We start from the raw sequence: 18,286 nt of genomic DNA, 5'->3' as shown, positions 1-18,286 counted from the left end.
CGAGGCCCCACCCACCCGGTGAGGGGAAGGGGGCCCGGGCGTGATGTCACGGCCGCCCTCCCCGCCTGCGCCCGCGGCCCCGCCCGGACGCCCCAGCCGCCCCCACCCCGGGGCCCCGCGCGCGGTGCTGCGTCCTGCCTGCTCCCATCGCCTCCCACTCCGCCTCTGCTCTCCTTTCTCTTGTTCCCGGTTTGGGCTCCCCTTTCTTCTTTTTAAGGCCTCTCTGATCACACCCTGCATTGCCCCCCCCCTTTTTTTACAGTTCCCCAAGCCAACCCTGAAACTCCCTTGCTCCGCAAAGGATGCTTCTGGAAGTTCAGGGTTTTCCTCTCCACTGGACTCATCTGCCCTTGGGGCCAAATCTGGGAAGTGGGAACTCCCACTACAAGCTTGCAGTCCCCGTGGGCCACTTTATAAAGGACACAAAAACAAAGACCCCGGGGCTTTGGAGCCTGGAGTACAATGTGGTGCTTTCCCCTGAGCTGCAAAGTGTCTCAGCCCCTGATTTATTTGCAGCGGCCCATACTAGTGAAATTTATTTTCTATCCTTCTTCAACCAGGCAGGCCACGTTCATCTGTTCCCTTTGAATGTACCCAACCTGGACCTGTAGCTGAAAAAAGGAATTTGGGGGGGGGGGGGAATGAACAAACGAAGAAAAAGAGAGAAAAGAAAATCCTGTGACATCCCCAAATCCATTCTTCCTGGGGTAAGTGGAGAGTCACACCCACCCACCAGCCGCCAGCCATGCAGGGAGCTAAGCGAGGGTGCACTTGTGTTGACTCGCTGAGCTTCTCGACTGAAGGAAGAACGTGGGTGGATGAATGATTAGCTATTATGATTTGAAGAGCATTTTGAGATTCAAATGCTTAACTGGAGAATTTTTTAACGAAATCGATGGTGGTATTCACTATTTGTTTCCTGAGACTTGTTGCTTATCTCAAAGATACGACAGAAGGAGACCCTGACCTCAGCTTTTATGGCAGAAGCAGGAGATACAGTAGGGCTGTAGGTCCTTTTTGGCCATTTATTTTAAGATTTCTCTACCTTAGCACTCTCTGAAAAAATAAATAAACCAGAACTTTACTCCTCACACAGAGCAGGGATCTCAGGATGCCTGGGTGGTGGTCCCAGCTTCCCCTCCCTCACTGGCCTCAGGCCCAGGCCAGGGAGGATTCTCTGAGCCTCTCTAGGCTTTTGAGTCCATCTGTGGGATGATGATAGGAAAACCAGGCCACAAGCCTCCCAGGATGTGTGTGGGTTTGCAATGAGATAATGCATGTGAAAGTATAAAGGGACACAAATGTGTAAGAATTATTACCATCCTTTTGCAATTGCAGAGAACTACAAGCTACTCTTTCCCGTATATACTCCTCCAGCATCAGTCACAATTTTTTTTTTCTTTTTTTTTGGTATTCAAGTACTGCTTCTGCCTCAATCACAAGAATGCAAATAATATATCCCGATAGCCTCCTCTGTTCACCCACTGGCAAAAAATAAATAAAAAGAAGAAAGACAGCCAATAAATCAACAACTTGAATAAACTAGATGTTTTGACTTTTACTTAAAACAGTCTTCTAGCACATTTTGGATCATGAAGATCTGGATTCTCAGTTTTTTAAAAGACAAGAACAAAGAAAAGGCAGCTAATCTTTCCTCTTATGCCCATCAGAATAGCGAAAAACAAAAGGGAAAGAAGATGCTGGCGTCTCCTGTGTGTCCCCATTTCTTCACCTTAGATTCTTGGCAGAGCCTAACTGCTCTCCGCCTGCTTGGCAAACATCGAAGTGGGCACATTTTGCAAAATGGTGGAGTTTAAAAAAATGATTTGCCTTAGTGTGAGTTAAATAATGCCATAATGCTGTGACTTTCTGTCCATTTGAACACAAGAACTCTTTTTCCAAATGAAATCTTCTGTGGAATCCTAAAGCGTGAAAGAGAGTTACTCCCGTCATAATTGGGATGGTGGGGTCTCAGAGCCCGGCCCCCTCACCTTTCTCTTGTCACCCACCCCTTTTCTGCAGTGGCTCCTCAGACATCTTGAAAAATCCCAAAGTCACGCTGAAAACATTGCAACCTCCCTGTAATGATAAACAGGCACTTACAGATGTCTGGGCTCTGAGGTTGCCCTGCCTCCATACCTAAAATTCCACCATTATACATTCATTTATTGCTCTTTCTCATCAGTTCTCTTTTCAAATGCAAATATCCTAGGAAATTTTAATATAGTGAGTCCTCAACGTGATTAAGCATATAAGACCGATTTCTTTCTTCTTTGGCAAAAATTGGATGAAGTAGGAGGCTTAAAGATATTTGTATTCGTTTCCTAGGGCTGTCGTAACAAACTACCACAACCCGAGTGGCTTAAAACAACAAAAATCTCTTGCCTTATAGTCCTGGGGGCTAGAAGTCCAAAATCAAAGTCTCACCAGGGCCTTGCTCCCTCTGAAACCTCTAGAGAAAGATCCTTCCTTGCCTCTTCCTAGCTTCTGGTGGGGTCTATCAATCCTGGTGTTCCTTGGCTTGAAGTTGCTTCACTCCAGCTCCTGCCTCCCTCGTCATAGGGCATACTTCCCTGCGTCTCTCTCCTCTTCCTAAGGACATCAGTCATACAGGATTAGAAACCCACCCTAGGCCAGTATGACTTCATCTTAACTGAGTACATCTGCAACAACCCCCTTTCCAAATCAGGTCACACTCTGCCATTCGGGGAGTTAGAACTGCAAGAGATCTTTTTCCAGAGGGACTCAATGCAACCCATAACCACACTGAAAGAGATAGTGGGGGGCGGGGGGGATGAAGGCTCCGCAATGGAGAGGACAAACCCCACAAGCTCCCCTGCATTTCCTTGCCCTGTTGTATGTGCTGTGCACAGCTACCGTTCTTGCCCTTCCTCACCACTGCAGCTTTTCCATCTCCTCACAGTGGCCCCCAATTAATTGTTGGGAAATTCCAAGGGGATATGTCATGTGTACTGAAAAACTCCTAGCTGCAAGTGACAAAATTCCAACTCCTATTGGCTGAAGTTAAATTTAAAGGAGGGGAGAGGGAAGGTGCTGCCCAAAAAGTCTGCATGTGTGTAGGGAGGCTTCAGGCAACGTAAGATCCAGGGTCTCAAACGACGTCTGCTGAATTCTCTTTCTTTCAGCTGGGCGTTATTCACACTAATACAAACTTTCTTTAGGCAGCCAAAGACGTGGCTGGACACAGCTGCATTTTACATAGTCAGTCCTACTGTTTGCATTTTCAGAGAATAAGCACCTTGTCCAAGGGGACACACTATTCCTCTTGGCCAGGCAAGAGAGATAGTTGCATGCCAGGCAAACAGTGAACACATAGGCTGTATAAAACCCACCGTGATGACTGCCATTTTCTTCCTCTTGTGCTGGTCTCCTCCCGTAAATGCAGGACTACCACTTTTGCTTCCATTGCCCATCATAGGGCTGCCTGCTGGGAGGTGACGCCTTCCATCCGCTATGTTCTCAGGCATCCTCAGTACTCTGAATTCCCAAACATCCCACGTCTGTGTGGCGAGACAGCTTCTCTTGGTCTTTGGAGTTATACTTGATCACAAGGCTCTCTTCAAGCAGATGCAAACATCCACACACACCCAGGTAAGTACCCACCTCCCCACCCCCAGTGAGACTCTACTGTTGGACCAAGCCTATCTACTGTGTACTTTCTTCATTTACGGTGAGTTATTTCCCAGGAGGCTTCTCAGCCGGACATGCAAATAGGCTACTTACTGATAGCATAACTAGCCTACCCAACATTTCCAAACCTTTCTGAATTACAGCAAGAGAAAACAGCTTAACACTGAAACTAGGACCATTAGTGTCTCTGATTGTCTCAGAAGTTTGTAGGTACTGGTTAAGACGCACTTCCCTAGAGACTCTCAACACCTTGAAAAGTGGTGGGAATTCAAATACTATATTGCCTACATTTGAGAACCAGATTCCAGAATGAAAAGAAGGTTTCTTAAGTCTGTCCTTGTTCCCCAAACTGACCTGCCCCCTGAGTGAGAGCAGCTGGAGAAGCCAGAAAGCCCTCTCTCTCCCCGGCCAGAAAGCCCTGACTCACAGAGCTATGTCATGGATGTACTTAGGAGAGGGGAATTCGGTGGGAGGCATACAAGGAGAGAGAGCAAGAACCAAGGTTCCAGACCCCCCCATGATGCTCTCTGCAGCTCCCCCTCCCCCCCGACCTCCCAATTTCCTAAAATGCTCTCTTCTGGATTCGCTCCCAGGGCCACGACAAATGATTCCTAGACTGAGCTGATTTGACTTCCTGAGGGCAACACTCGGCCCATGTTGGTTTCCTGCTGCCCTCTCTCATTTCCTGGCATCGTGGTTCTGCGCTCATTGCACCCACCAGCCAGGGTGCGTGGAGGGAAAGCACTGGGGGATGTCGGCCAGTTCTCAGCCACACACATGTCTCGGGAGCTCCCCTGGGAAGGAAACACTCCCTGAGGGGGGAGCAGAGTGGACCCACATGAGCTTCCCCACGCTGACTGGCTGGTTGCCAGCGAGGGCGAGGGCGTATGCATCACACAGGTGCCCTTCCCAGGGTCTCTCACTCAGCACCCTCGTAATTTATTCTTCCATCTTCCTGGAACACTGGGATTATAAATGTAACCCAGATGTCAGCTGTGTCCCTCTTCACCTTGGAGATGTAGCTGTAATTGGCTTGGACCTCAGCCAGTCCCACGAGTTGGGAAGACCTCAATCCCTCCCTCCGGATTTCTGCAGAGCTCAGAGCCCCACAGGACCCAAGTTCCCAGTCCACAGGAAACCCACCCACAGTGGGCACGGGCCCAGTTTGGTAGATTTTACTGACGATTTGGGTAGCTTCAGTGGATTTTCTCCACCGAATAAAATAAGTCTCTTTCTGTGTCTCAAACAAAGCAGTTGAGCAAGTAGCATCTGTTTCTGGAGAGCTCACCTTCTTTTCCTGGAGCGCATTCACGTGGCATGCTGGTTCACCTCTTCAGTCTCCCTCCGCCAGGTCCGCTCTGCCACCTTCAGAATCATCTTCCATCCACCTGGCAGCAGCGTGCAGCCCTTCTCTGAGTTTCCTTAAAGGTCGAGCAGTGACCTGCGGGACACATGTGGTCTGCCGATGCGTACTATTTAAGGTACGGGAGTAAGTTTGGCCCTGTCCTCTGCATTTTGCTGTGGTCTCCGCCACTCCCATACTTGCAGCTACACTCATTGACGTGATCTGTCTCCCTGCTGAAAACATTCGAGGTTGCGTGGTTTTGCCCTACACAATCCGCTCAGACAAACTGTGGGTTTCATCTTGAGTCTTTTCATTAAACTGGCTGTAAAGGAGAGGATGTAATCTCAAACTCAGCACCAGCAACTAGTTCCCATATTTTCCACCAGAATTTCTGTTCTTTGTCTGTCTCTGGCCATGCCCCACTGCATTGTTTTAATTTACTCTGCTCTTCTCCTGTTCGATGCCCAGCCTCCCTGATTTCTCTTTCCCCAGGCAGAGAAATTCACTTCTGCCCCTCTAAACTGGGTGTTTCGAGAGACTACAATGTGCAGCACACCAAGGGCCCTCCAGCTTCCTTAGAAGGGAGTTTAGAATGTCTGTACAAGCTCATCTTGTCTTCCGGGTCTCCCTCCCTAGCCCTCTGCACAAGCATCCAGCAACTCCTCAGTGTATTTTTTTCCAAACGGGGCATGAAGAATTCCTAGGAGGAATTTCAGTGAGTAAAACTTCCTGTATCTGCTACATAAGAAACTGGGAAAACAGAGGCTGCATATCTGGGAACACAACGAAGAGTTCAGATATCTGAAGAAAAGACGAGAAGCAGTGGTCATGTACTTGGGAACCATGATGCTCATGGGAAGAGGTACCTCTCCGACCTCAATAGATGTGGGGTTCAGAGGAAGGGCTCTGAGATCAGAGTGAGAGGTTCACATGAGTAGTGAGGGACAACCAAGGAGTCCCCCCCAAAGCTGCAGCAAGGGATCGGTGGGACTCGTAGAACAGTGCTTCTAGTGTCCACGGAAGAATGTGAATGAACACCAAAGAGAGTGTGGGGCTTCAAGAACACAGCAGGGGACATGAAGAGCATAGGAGCCCTGTGCTGCCTCATGCAGTAGAGAGAGCTGAGAGCCAGGGATTATTTTTACACCTTTGTTATTGTAAGAGCCCTCTCACGGCCCTTCCAGGATCCAGCACGGCTGCGGAGAGAAGCCTGAGTTCTACAGACAAGGTGAAGGGTAGGGCTTCTTGGTCTCTGTCTCCTCCTCTGTCTATCCACAACGTAGAGCACACGGTTCTGCTTTTTATGATAATGACTGTCGTCTCCCTTCTTTGGGGTTTTAATATTAATCAGAAGCCTACAACACTGAACAAACCTAGATTTAAATCCGTTCTTCACCATTACGATCTTTGTAGCTTTGCTGGGTTAATTCACTCAGTTTGTCCATCTGCAAATTGGAAATAACGATATCGATCTCACAGAGTTATTGTGGGAAAGAAAGTAGATGATAGATCTAAAAGATGCCAAGAAAAGCAAATTTCCTCCTCCTCCTTTTTATGCCCCAGGTTACCAGTTACAGCTTTTTCATACTCGCTAAGGAAGACACTGGAGATGGGGGATTTAAGTCTCTGTTCTAGCTCACCTATAAAAGTGGGACTTGTTGTGAATAGTTTCTCTACTGAAGTATACAAAGTTCCAGAACTATTTCAAGAGTCTATTACTCACAAAGAGCTCTTGGGAGAAACATTTCTTCAAAGAAACAACCTGCCAATTCCAGATAACTTGCTACTCTGCCTTGCTCGTGATTTTTTAGAAGTCATTTACGGGTACATCCTTCAGAAAGAGCAAAGATTCAAAGCACCCGACCCTTCGGTCCTCTAGGTTTTTCTTTATACAAACCCATCAACAAGTGTGGCTCGCAGGATGACAGTGTGCAGACAGAGCTCTGTGAAGAGAAGAGGTTTCCTTCCTCGTCCAGACTGCGTACACCTGGGAAAACTTCGATCGAGTCTCCTTTCGATCATTGATTCATTCAACAAGCGTGCATGGAGTGTGATAGAGGTGGGTAGCTGCACAAGCCATTGGGCATATGGTGGTGAGCCAACAATCCCAGCCCTTGCCATCCCAGAGCTGACAACCTAGTGTGGAAGGCAAACACAAGCACACGCACACGACGTGGTGAGCACTAGAAAGAAAAAGAACAGGGCGCTATGTGACAGATAGCAGGGTAAGTCCCTACCATAATTGGGGTAGCTGTGGGGGGGTGCTCTCTGAGAAGGTGTCTGGGGCTGAGATCCAAGGATAACGAGCAGTGATAGGCTGACAGTGTGGCCCAAGCAGAGGGAGGTACCAGCAGCACGGCCCGCGGCAAGCCAGAGCTACGCAGAGCTTTCCAGATTCCAGGACAGAAGGTTGGTGTTGGCTTTCCTTATATTCCTCCTGTTACGGGAAATTCATCCCACAGCCTCAGCTCATGTCAAAAAGGGTTTCAAGATCCTTGTTTAAAAGGCATGTTATTATCATGAAAGTGATAAATGCTTAGTTAATAATTTTCCTCCTACTTAAATTAAGAACCACACATTGCATTTCCTTAACACCTTGCATCGTGTTTGAAAGGGTTGATTCCGGGGCGCCTGGGTGGCACAGTCGTTAAGCGTCTGCCTTCAGCTCACGGCGTGATTCCGGAGTTCTGGGATCGAGCCCCACATCAGGCTCCTCCACTGGGAGCCTGCTTCTTCCTCTCCCACTCCCCCTGCTTGTGTTCCCTCTCTCACTCGCTGTCTTTCTCTCTGGCAAATAAATAAATAAAATCTTTAAAAAAAAAAAAGAAAAAGAAAGGGTTGATTCTACGTGGAGCTTCAGGTCCAAAGAAACAGTCTGGAGAAGCATGCTCCACTTATTTACCGTTTTTTGAAATACCAAAGAAGAAATATTCATTCTGCCCACTTCTTAAGCCCGGCCATTTTAGTTACGTTGTGGAGCAGGCATATACAAGGTCTTAGGTGGTGTCTATCTGTGGAGCATATGAAGGCTGTAAATAAAATCAAGGTTGAGCCTGAAATGCCAGTGCGCTGCGGCCTTATTTGCTTGTTAACTCGAATTAACAGTGCCTGAATGCCTGCAGTCAGATCGCACCTACACACGCAAAATGAAGCAGAGATGTGAGTAAATTATCTTTATAGGGGCCAGGCAATTAAAGCAGAAAGTGGTTAGTTAGCCTGGATTATCCAGATTCTGCTCTTATCAGGAGGCTGCATCAGAAAGCCAGAATAAAACACCTTTCTTTTCAAAAATGTTAAATAATCACAGTGCTGATTGGAAAGGTGCTGGGTAGATAGCCATCAAGGTTAAAGTCTCCCAAAGAAGGAACCAGGCCATGAAGAATCCATTCAAGCTTGCCCAAACAAAAGGGACTCGGGCAGTAATTAAATTCCTGCATATTTCTTCAACCCAGAGAGAGGGCATTCAGCTGGACAAGGCACCTTTCACAATAGAGCTTCTATTAAGGGCAAGGTTTTAGGGTTTTTAGATACTTTTTTTTTTGGTATTGCCAATTATACCATGCCTAGACACCTGTGTTTCCCCAGGGAAATGATTCATGACCCAGAATCATAAGCTTCGTCTCTAGCTTGTTTGCCAGGAGTCTTCACAAAAGGGTCTACTTGTTTATGGTGAGTTGCGCTTTCCCATTCTTATCTCATTTCTGGAACATCCCAGTTATGGAAGTCATGGAAGGGAAATGGTCCCTCCACTTGCTACCAAGTCAGTATGGAAGCTCCCTTCCCCTGAAAAATCAGCTCAGTGTTGGTGACAAAGCCTGGGCTCCAAGAACTCAGGTAAATTCTAGTTCTGTACTGTTTTTGCTCTGAGCTGCAGGGCCCTCCTAGGTAAAATGGAATCCTAAGACCTACTTAATAAAATGATTTAAGGAAGGAAATAAAATAATACATAGGTATTCAACTTTATTTCTTTCCCCTCTTATCTTAAAGATACTTAGAATAGTTCCAGGGTATGATCTCCATAAACCTTTGCTAAATGAATAAAACAGATGATGACGACAGAGAGAGGGAGAGAAAACTCCACGAAGGAGGGAAAGACCATACAAAATAAACTGGATAGTATTCTGCTCAACTAGGGACTGGAGGGCTTGTGTGGCACACAGGTCACGGAGACCCAGAAAAAGCACTCAAAGCTCCAGAGTAGGTGGAAAGAGATTGGGCCGAGGCCCATCACAGGCAAGAAAGACCACATCCTCTGGAGCTGGGCCCCTCGCCTCGCCCTCTGCGTCTCCCTCATCAATTTCCACCCTGTGTAATGCTGCAGGTGCCATTTAAAGCCACGGGGCATAAGTCTAATAGAACCTGGACCCCGGGACCCATGGGTCCACCTGGGCCTGGCATAGAGGGGCTGCACCACACTCTTAACAGGGGAATGGCCAGTCATGCTCTCAGGCTGACATCAGCCCACCCCTGGCATCTTCCCTGGGTTCAACCACGCCCACCTTCTAAGCCCCAAATACTGTTTTGCAACCTCTCCAATTCTGTCTCCCAACTTCTCTCTATATGCAGGCATAGTCTAAAGGGAATCATTCACACATGAGCCTTTTTTGTTCCTATTTCTGTATTTATTAACAACTGCACACGTTCTTATTGATGGACAAGACTGTCTTTGAGCCCTGCATGTAGCCTTCTAACAGGGAAAGAGGAATGACCGCATCTTATCAAGGAGTCATATTGATTTTAAGAGAGCAGACTGTAGATATGGTAAAAAATAGAACTACACGGGACCTGTGACTCTTGCACCCAAGGGAATTCTCAGTGCTATGTGTTCCTCTCTAAATAATATCTTTATGAAGGCCCCGAAGCCAGCTGTTATCTTCAACAATTGATAAATTTTTAGTCCTTTGGGAGTTAAAGGTTTATTGAATGATAAGTGTCTTTTTTTTTTTTTAAGGGATACTATCCTTTCTGCTGGGACGATCTGGCAAAAGTTTGTCCCCAGTATCTTCTGAGAATGGGTCTGTATGCACCCCTCTGTAGGTGCCAGCCCCCCAAGCAACCCGTCTGTAGTCACAGAACTCTGAACATGGTAGCTTCTGCTGTGGCCTCTCAGAAATCTGAAGTTCATGGGTCTCTCTTTATTTGCAGGTCACAGAAACCCAATGGTTTAAGTCAAAAAGAGTAAATTATTAGAAAGATAATATGAGAGCAAGCTTCAGGAAGGGAGAATATACATAACCTTCATAGTATCCCTTTTTTTTTAAATATTTTATTTATTTATTTGAGACAGCATGAGAGGGAGGGAGAGAGAGAGAGAGAGAGAATGTGAGTCGGGGAAGGGCAGAGGGAGAGGGAGAAGCAGGCTCCCTGTTGAGCAGAGAGCCTGATATGGGGATTGATGTGGGGCTCGATCCCAGGACCCGAGGATCACAGCCTGAGTCGAAGGCAGACACCCAACTGACTGAGCCACCCATGCGCCCCCAGAGTATCGCTTTTGAGACGCTCTTCATCTCTTAACCCTGTGCCTTGGCTGGAGTGTCCTAATGAGAACTGCGCTTCTCCAACCACACAGAGAACACGTGACCTCAGATGGGAAGAAAATCCACCCCTTATGGGTTCAGACCCTGGAGAGGGAATGACACTCTACCTCCGATTCTTTTCAAAAATCCCCTGGAATAAGTGCAAGAAACTTAGATGCAGGAATTAGGACTTGCTGCAGGTGAGGGAGAGCGTATGCTCACTCCCACTTTCTCACGTTGGTGATGAGGTGTGATAGAACCTAATGTAGAGTACAGGACTGGAAAGCGTGTGGTGGCAGAGGGAAGGGTGCTGTGGGAGGCGGGCCAGGGAGCATAGGTGCCATTTTGATATTTCAAGTTTGAAGTCCGTGTGGTCATGAAAATTAGAAATATTTTTGGATACTAGGTCTATAAACATGGGGTTGGGTCTAGGGGAGGGGACAAATCTGAGCTGGAGATAAAGGCTTAAGAATCCTAAATACATACTAGGGAAAACTATGGAAAAAAGTGGATTCAGCAGGAAAAGCATATAGACCCAAGGAAGACCATGTGACACAACCCTGGGCAAGGCCAACACTAAGTGCTGGACTAAGGGTGACAATCCACCCAGGAAGACGGAGAAGAAGAGCCTGGGGCAGTAGAAACGAAGCCAAGGAAAGAGGGGTTGTTACAGAATGAAGTGATCACAGTTCAAATACAAAGAAAGGTTAAATGAGGTGAGGATTAAAAAGTGGCTGACGGATTTGACAATTTGGCTTCCTGAATAAACATTTATTGAGCATCTCGTATGTACCAGGCACTGGTCTAGATCCTGAAGAGAAGGCGAGGAAGGCGGGAGCTAAACATGGTGGCTTTCTAATGTGAATGTGAATCTCAGTTGCTTGGGGATCTTGGTGCCTCGCGTGGTCCGTTGCAGTAGCCTGCAGCGGGGCCTGAGAACCTGCATTTCTAACAAGCCCCCAGCTGCTACGACACTGTTCATCTGTGGGTTTCACTTTGATCCTCAAGAAGTTGGACAAGAGGACCCTATAGGTCATAGTAAGGAGTTGGCTCTCACTCTCAGTGAAAGAGTGGGAATTATTGGTGTCTTTGGAAAGCACTTTTAGGGGAACGTGGAACTACAGTTGGTTTATACTGGGAGGTCGGAGAGTGGAGATGACATACTGAAAGGAAGGAGAGTTTGGACTGCAACAGGAACTTTCTGGCAGCTCCAATGGCTGAACCGTTGGCTGTATGTGTACCACTGTGGTCGGCCAACCATAACAAGCAGAAGGATTGTCCAGGAAACGCCTTCTGTCCCCCAAACATACCTTCCCTCCTCGCATTTTTTCAAACATCATGTGTGCCATTTTTGTGGCCCTTCTAGTCTTTACCAGGTGTATTGCTTAGAATTTGTTCTAACCGAGCATTCAATTGTATGAGCAAAACCAAAATGGACTGTACTTGAAACGTTCACATAACAACTCATTTGAGATCTTGGAGTGTTGATTTCTTGGACCAGTGGCTTGTATGTCAACATTTTCATTCATTTAGCCTCAAATTATCTGCACCATAAATTTTGATTGATTTTTAAGCTGGTTATACAGGGGCAGACCTAATGTGGCCTAATCTTGGCTTTCCAAGGCCTGGGGGTAGATGCAATTGCTTATGTTATTCTTTTGTTTGGTTTCAAGAGGGGGGCTTTGGCAAGGTGTGCGGAGTGGGAGGTAGAGAGGAGAGGATGAACATTAGCAGCTGTCTTCTGTGATCACCAAACTAAGATGTGATGTCCCTGCTCCAGGCCCAGCTGTATGGAGCTGGGGGCGGTTCTCACTTGCATAGAAGGTTGCCCGGGACCGATGTGAACTAGTAAGTTTGAGTTTCCAGTCTATCTGTTGATGAAGAACTTCTAACCATAACACTGCACCAGTACGGTCTCATCCGGTTGCAAACACCCTTAGATTTCAGCGGCAACAAAGCAAACAACATTACAGAAAGGGAAGAATGCAAAAGATTCCATTTCTTTTCCACCTACTGCCAGCTTTCTGTCTCTTGTTCCTTTTAAGTTTTTTGTACATGATACAATACTTCATCTTTTGATGGGTTGACATGAAACCCAAAGTATTAGAAAAGGATGAGAAATCATTGAGGCTGTGTCGAGCAGGGGCTACTGAATACTTCCACCCTTCCCTCCAAATCAGCTGCCTCCCCAGGGAAGATGGGCATAGCATGTTCTGGTCTGGAGCTCCAACTCTGGGCAGGCTTCCTGTAGGGAGAGTTTCTCTTTCCAGACTGTTTGATAAATATGCACAGTGGCAACGCAGAATAAAATGTGAACTTGCCCTTGGTAGAATGACAACTCTGTTTCTGAGTCTTCCTTCCTGTTCCACCAAGCAGAATAGACCCAGACTTCTGATAGAACTCTATACAACTAAGAAACGCAATGAGTACTCGTCGTAGCTTTTGGCTCCCTAGGCCAATGGATGGAACACTCTGGAAAAGGGAGTCAATATTTTAACTGTCGATTACTGCTAGCACATTCTTTAACTAGGATAAATAAATAGATAAGTGCCCATTTAAAACTCGTAGCTTTCAGTCCTCTTCTAAAGACCCCCAGATCTCAAATTGGTAATAAACTATAGAACTGTAAAAGTATCTATAGTTTTTCCCTCAATGCATCCCTGGAAATCTTTTGAGAAGCAAATCATCATAAAGTTGCTCATATTTTCCTATAGGGACAGTGGCATGATTGGGAGTTGAGATACTGACTAAGGATTTGGAGTAAAATAAATCATAAATGTGGCCACCAGTCTACCATGAATGCAAAGCCATAACTGCTATAAAACCTCAGTGATCACTCAACATTTTAAAATTATGTTCTAAGTCACGGAGGCCTATAATTTTATGACTGTAAGGGACCTCAGTGATTATCTTGTCCAGCCCACAATTTGGAGATAAGGAAATTTAAATCAAAGAAGATTAAGTGATTTGCTTAATTTAGTTAGCAGAGCCAGAACCCCCTCTTGCTAAGTCCTTTCTTGACAATACCCTGCAAATTAAATATGTAAATACTGATGCCAAAGGAGTAAAAATATGCATAGAGGAAACAGAGAGTGACTTTATCATCAATATGACCAAATATTAGTATTTTTGTTATAATAAGATATGAACTTGACATCTATTTAATAATTTTCTTATCCTCTTTAGAATTTGGGAGACTATTTTAGGGGATGCGACCCTGCAGTTGTAGCACAGAAGTCTCCAGAAACAACGTGCAGGAGAACGGGTGGAACAGTGTTCCAGGCCATCTGCTTATGGACAATGACACTGAATTTCATATAGTTTTCATATTTTTTGTGTGTCACAAAATGCCATTCTTCTGATTCCCCTCCCCCCCCCAACCATTTAAAACTATAAAAACTGCTCTGCTCTTCAGTCATATAAAAACAGGTGGAGGGCCAAATGCAGCCTGGGAGTTCGCTAACCTGTCTTAGTGGGAAAAAGGGGTGAGGGGTTCAAGTTAAAAAGGCCTAGTTTCAATTTTTTTTTTGTGCTTTGACGTTGTTACTTAACTTTCCTGTGTCTTAGTTTGACCATCTGTAAATGTGGGTGATACCAGCTACTTCAGAGGAAGGCTGTGAAGACCAAGTGAGTTAACACACCGAGGGCCCAGTGTGGAGTCAGCACAGAGGATGCTGCGTATATGTTAGTTCCCTTTGCCACCTTTCGTCTTCCTGACTCCGGTGCAAATACACACACACTCATGCACACACACACCCCTTTTACTTCCCAACCCCCATGCAAGTACGCAGAATGCCCATGCTAGCACTCATGACTGTTATATGTTCATTTCTCGCCTTCCTTCCTATTCCTTTCCTTCTTCCTTTTCCGCTTAACCCACGGCACTAGAGTATGTGGTGCTTACCCAAGACCCAGTTGTGACAGCTGGAAAATCAGTAGTCTCTATAATATGCACCATTTGTTTTCCCTTCGCTCTTTTCAGCCCTTAAAAGAGAAATAAAAACAATAACAACAAACCACAAACAAAATCCCGAATCTTCGGGAATCCAAATGTAGGAAACAACAGCTAGGTAAACGTGTGTGGTTCATTGAGGCAAGGACGAGAAAGCTTTCACAAACTCATGTTGCATTGGTCGATGTACTTCAATTTGCTGGTGGAGTCAGAGCCCAGAACCTTCCGCAGCCATCAGTCAGGAGTCATCACTGTGCTGCAAGGTGTGGTCCAGCTCATGTGGCCCTTTCTCAGGCCTTAGCTCAGGGCCCAACTTAACTGACTTCCAGGCGGCCTGGGAAATCTCACTCATGACGAATGTGGACACTGTCTGAGCTCTGAGAAGCTCCCATGTGGCCTAGCGCATGGCTGACACCAAATTGCCCCAGACCTTCTTCTGATCCATGAACAACTCTGAAGGGGGTGTAAAGTCACACAAGGGCAGCTGGATGGATTTGTAGGAAGAAAGGGGATGCCATCTTGCTCCACATAAAGGCCAGTGGGAAGTTGAGATAGGGGAGAGCCAGTGGGTAAACATTATGAATACTTTTCTCTGTAATCAGACTTCCAAAAACCTGTTAGAAAAGTTGTCCATCTCTTCCTGTCTTCCTGCATCATTGCTATGGAAGCAGGGGACAGAATGGGGTTCTTCCATTCAGGTTTTCATCCATTGACAGGTTACTGAGGACCAGACGCCATGGCGGATGCTGGGAATTCATAAGCGGCAGTTCCTGCTCGGAAGGAGCTTTCTCTCTAATGAGGCAGCCTGGAAAGTTTCCATGCCCTGTGATAAGTGACACGACACGTGGGCTCCTAGAGCTCCTCGGAGAATCCTCTAGCCTTGTCTACAGTGGGCAGGGAAGGTTCCTCAGAGGAAATGACATGTGAGCTGAGGTCATAAGTCTGAGGACGATCCCTCCAGGAAACGGGAGGATTAGAAGGAGCAGAGAGAGGAGAAGGAGGGAGACAGAAGTGCCCACAACAGCAGCTGATGTCGTGTGGGTGCTTCCTATATGCCAGGCATCATTCTAAGATGTCTATGTGTATCACCTCGATTATGAGGTGGTTATTATGATGATACCCTTGTTATGTGATAAAACAGAGAGGTTAGGTCACCAGCTCAGGGTCCACAGCTAGTGAGTGGCAAAGCTGGGATTCAAACCAGGCATTCTGGTTCCAAAGCCTCCACTCTTACCTACTACACAGAGAAACAGCAAGAGAGAGTCTGGGGTGTTCAGAAGTAACTCCGAGTTATCTAGCATGGCTGAACGGGGACACACTGGTGAGCTGAACTGTATGCTGAGATGTGATCTCAACGTATTCTCATCATAGTGCACACACACAGAGCTTGCTGGAGGCGCTGGATAGAATTTGGGGGGATCACTATGATGCTTGATGAAAAATTAGTTACATTTTCTTTATACTACGTAATTATGACAAAAATAAAATAAAAAGTCTTAAAGAAAATATTAATATAAAATTTCTAAGTAATATCTTTCCAACATCTTTGGAAAAGAACTTGAACTTGTTTCCATCAACGTTAACTTTTTTACAACAGGCTTTATCTTCAAATGTCTATTAGGAGCTCCACTCAAGAGTTTTTAATATTCATCTCATCGACGTCCTGATAATCACCATCCCCAAGGAACTTAGCTCCCACAGGTAATGCAATACGTAAACCGTTTTATTTTACAACCGCTCAAAACGATACAAAGGTTAAAATTACATGAAAATACCTAAAAGCCTTTCTTGTTTATCATCGACAAAGGCGGAACCGGGGATGGATTTCTAAAGCAGTCAAACTGTGACAAATAGATATTTCAAGGTGTGGATGACACTCCTATGGGCAGAAGGCGAGGCGGTGTTGGGACCGCCACCGAGCAGCCAGCTGAACGGCCTAAAGGGACGGTCACGTCCGCCGAACTGGACAGATGTATTCACTTACGTGACGACAGAGTTTCCTGCCCGACCCCCTCTGCCACGCTGCCCCTCAACCGTCAGCATCTGGGCTTGCTCCCCGCGCCCCGGGCACACCTGCCGCGCCAGGTGCGCTTGTCCGCAGTGGCACCGTCTGCGCCCGCCGCTGAGGCGACACCCAGGGTTCGGGTGTCAGCAGGCCAGTGGGCGCCAGTTGGGGCTCTCCACTTCTGCGGTGGGACTAGGGTCCGCCCTCAGACCTGCTCTGCGGCCCGCCGAGGAGCCCCGGATGCGGCTGCTCACAGCCTTAGGCCCCCGGGCTGCCTTCCCCATGGCCGAACCAATTGATTTCTGGTAGCACACCTGCAACTCATTCGTGGCTCACCAACTGGGAAGTTCTGAATTAAGCAGTGCTTAAGCATGAAGGCTCTGGAGCCAAACGGCCTCGATCGGAGTCCCAGTTTCTCCTCCTCTCAGCTCCGTGTCTTCTGGGTACGTTAATTAAAATTTTTATTTCCCAGCTTTCTCATGTGTAAGCTCGTAGGCTTGAGGTGAGTTAAGTGACTTTGCACTTGAAGGGCTTTAAACCTGTTCTCGAAGGATGGGGAGTGCTGGGTAAATGGGAGCCATGGTCATTACTACCCAATGCTTGAATTCCGCATCGCTTATTTAGTGATGGAATTTAGCTGTTGGCTTAATTGTTGACTTCCCTAAGCTCTAAGGGCTTTTCTCTTTTATTCTCAAATAATCACTTAATATTTATTTATTTGTTCATTCATTTATCAAAGCTGTATATGCCAGTCTTGGACTAAGGGCTTGTGATTACAGGGATAACATATGGTTCCTGCATTCACGGAGCAGACAGTCCAGTAGGGAAGAAAGATGATGAACAAATCAATGTACATATAGAGACTATGGCTAAGTGTCAAGAAAGAAGACACAGGACACCAAGTGAGAGCTTAACAGAGGGAATTTAATGCTTTAATTCTGCTTGGAGGATGGCGGGGGATTTCCCTTTAAGCAAGGGACATTTAAGCTGAAGACATGCTGAGCAGGAGTTGGCAAAGACGAGGGCAAGAACAAGGGAGGAACCCAAGGCTAAAGAAATCACATCCACAAGGCCTTCTGGCCATTTCAGAAATAAAGAAGCCAATAGGCTTAGAATCATGAGCATGTGTGGACAGGAATCGCTGGAAATAGGCTGGATTAGTACATAATGGTCAGATCTTGCAAGGCCCTTCTGAGCCATCTCAGAGAGTTTCATTTTAACCTAAGGTTTTAAAGAGTGTTGAGAGAGTAAAAATATGAGCCAGACTGATGGACTGGAAGGCAATGGAAACTGAGAGCCCATTAGGTGCTATTTGCAGTCATTCCAAGTGAGAGACGGTGGTGGATTAAACCCCCTGGAGACAGAGAGAAGCAGATGGATGATGGTATATTTTGCAAATTGTATTGGCAAGATCTGGTTAAAAATGTGGAGACAAGGAAGAGGGAGGAGAGAATTATGATTCTCAGTTGTCTGTCTTGAGCAAGTAGGTAGATGGTGGTATCATTTTACTGGGATTTGGGAAGAAAGATAAAGAATTTAATTTTGGACATGCATTTGAGGGACTTGTGAGATAGCTATGTGAAGATGTCTGGATATGCAGTTGACTATGTCTATTCAATAGTGAAGTAAAAACTTTTAAAGAGAAAGGAGTCATCCATGCATAGTTGGTATCCAAAGTCACTGGAATGAGTGAGATTGCCAGGACCAGCATGGAGTGCAAAGGGCAAGACGGCTCCATTCCAAGTCTTGAACTGCCACGTGTAGAGTGAATGCAGGTGAAGCAGGGGCCAAAAAGTGAGGAAGAAACCCTATCTTAT

This window comes from Ailuropoda melanoleuca, chromosome 1, assembly GCF_002007445.2.
Source record: "Ailuropoda melanoleuca isolate Jingjing chromosome 1, ASM200744v2, whole genome shotgun sequence".
Taxonomy (NCBI): Eukaryota; Metazoa; Chordata; class Mammalia; order Carnivora; family Ursidae; genus Ailuropoda; species Ailuropoda melanoleuca.
This window is presented reverse-complemented; position numbering follows the sequence as displayed.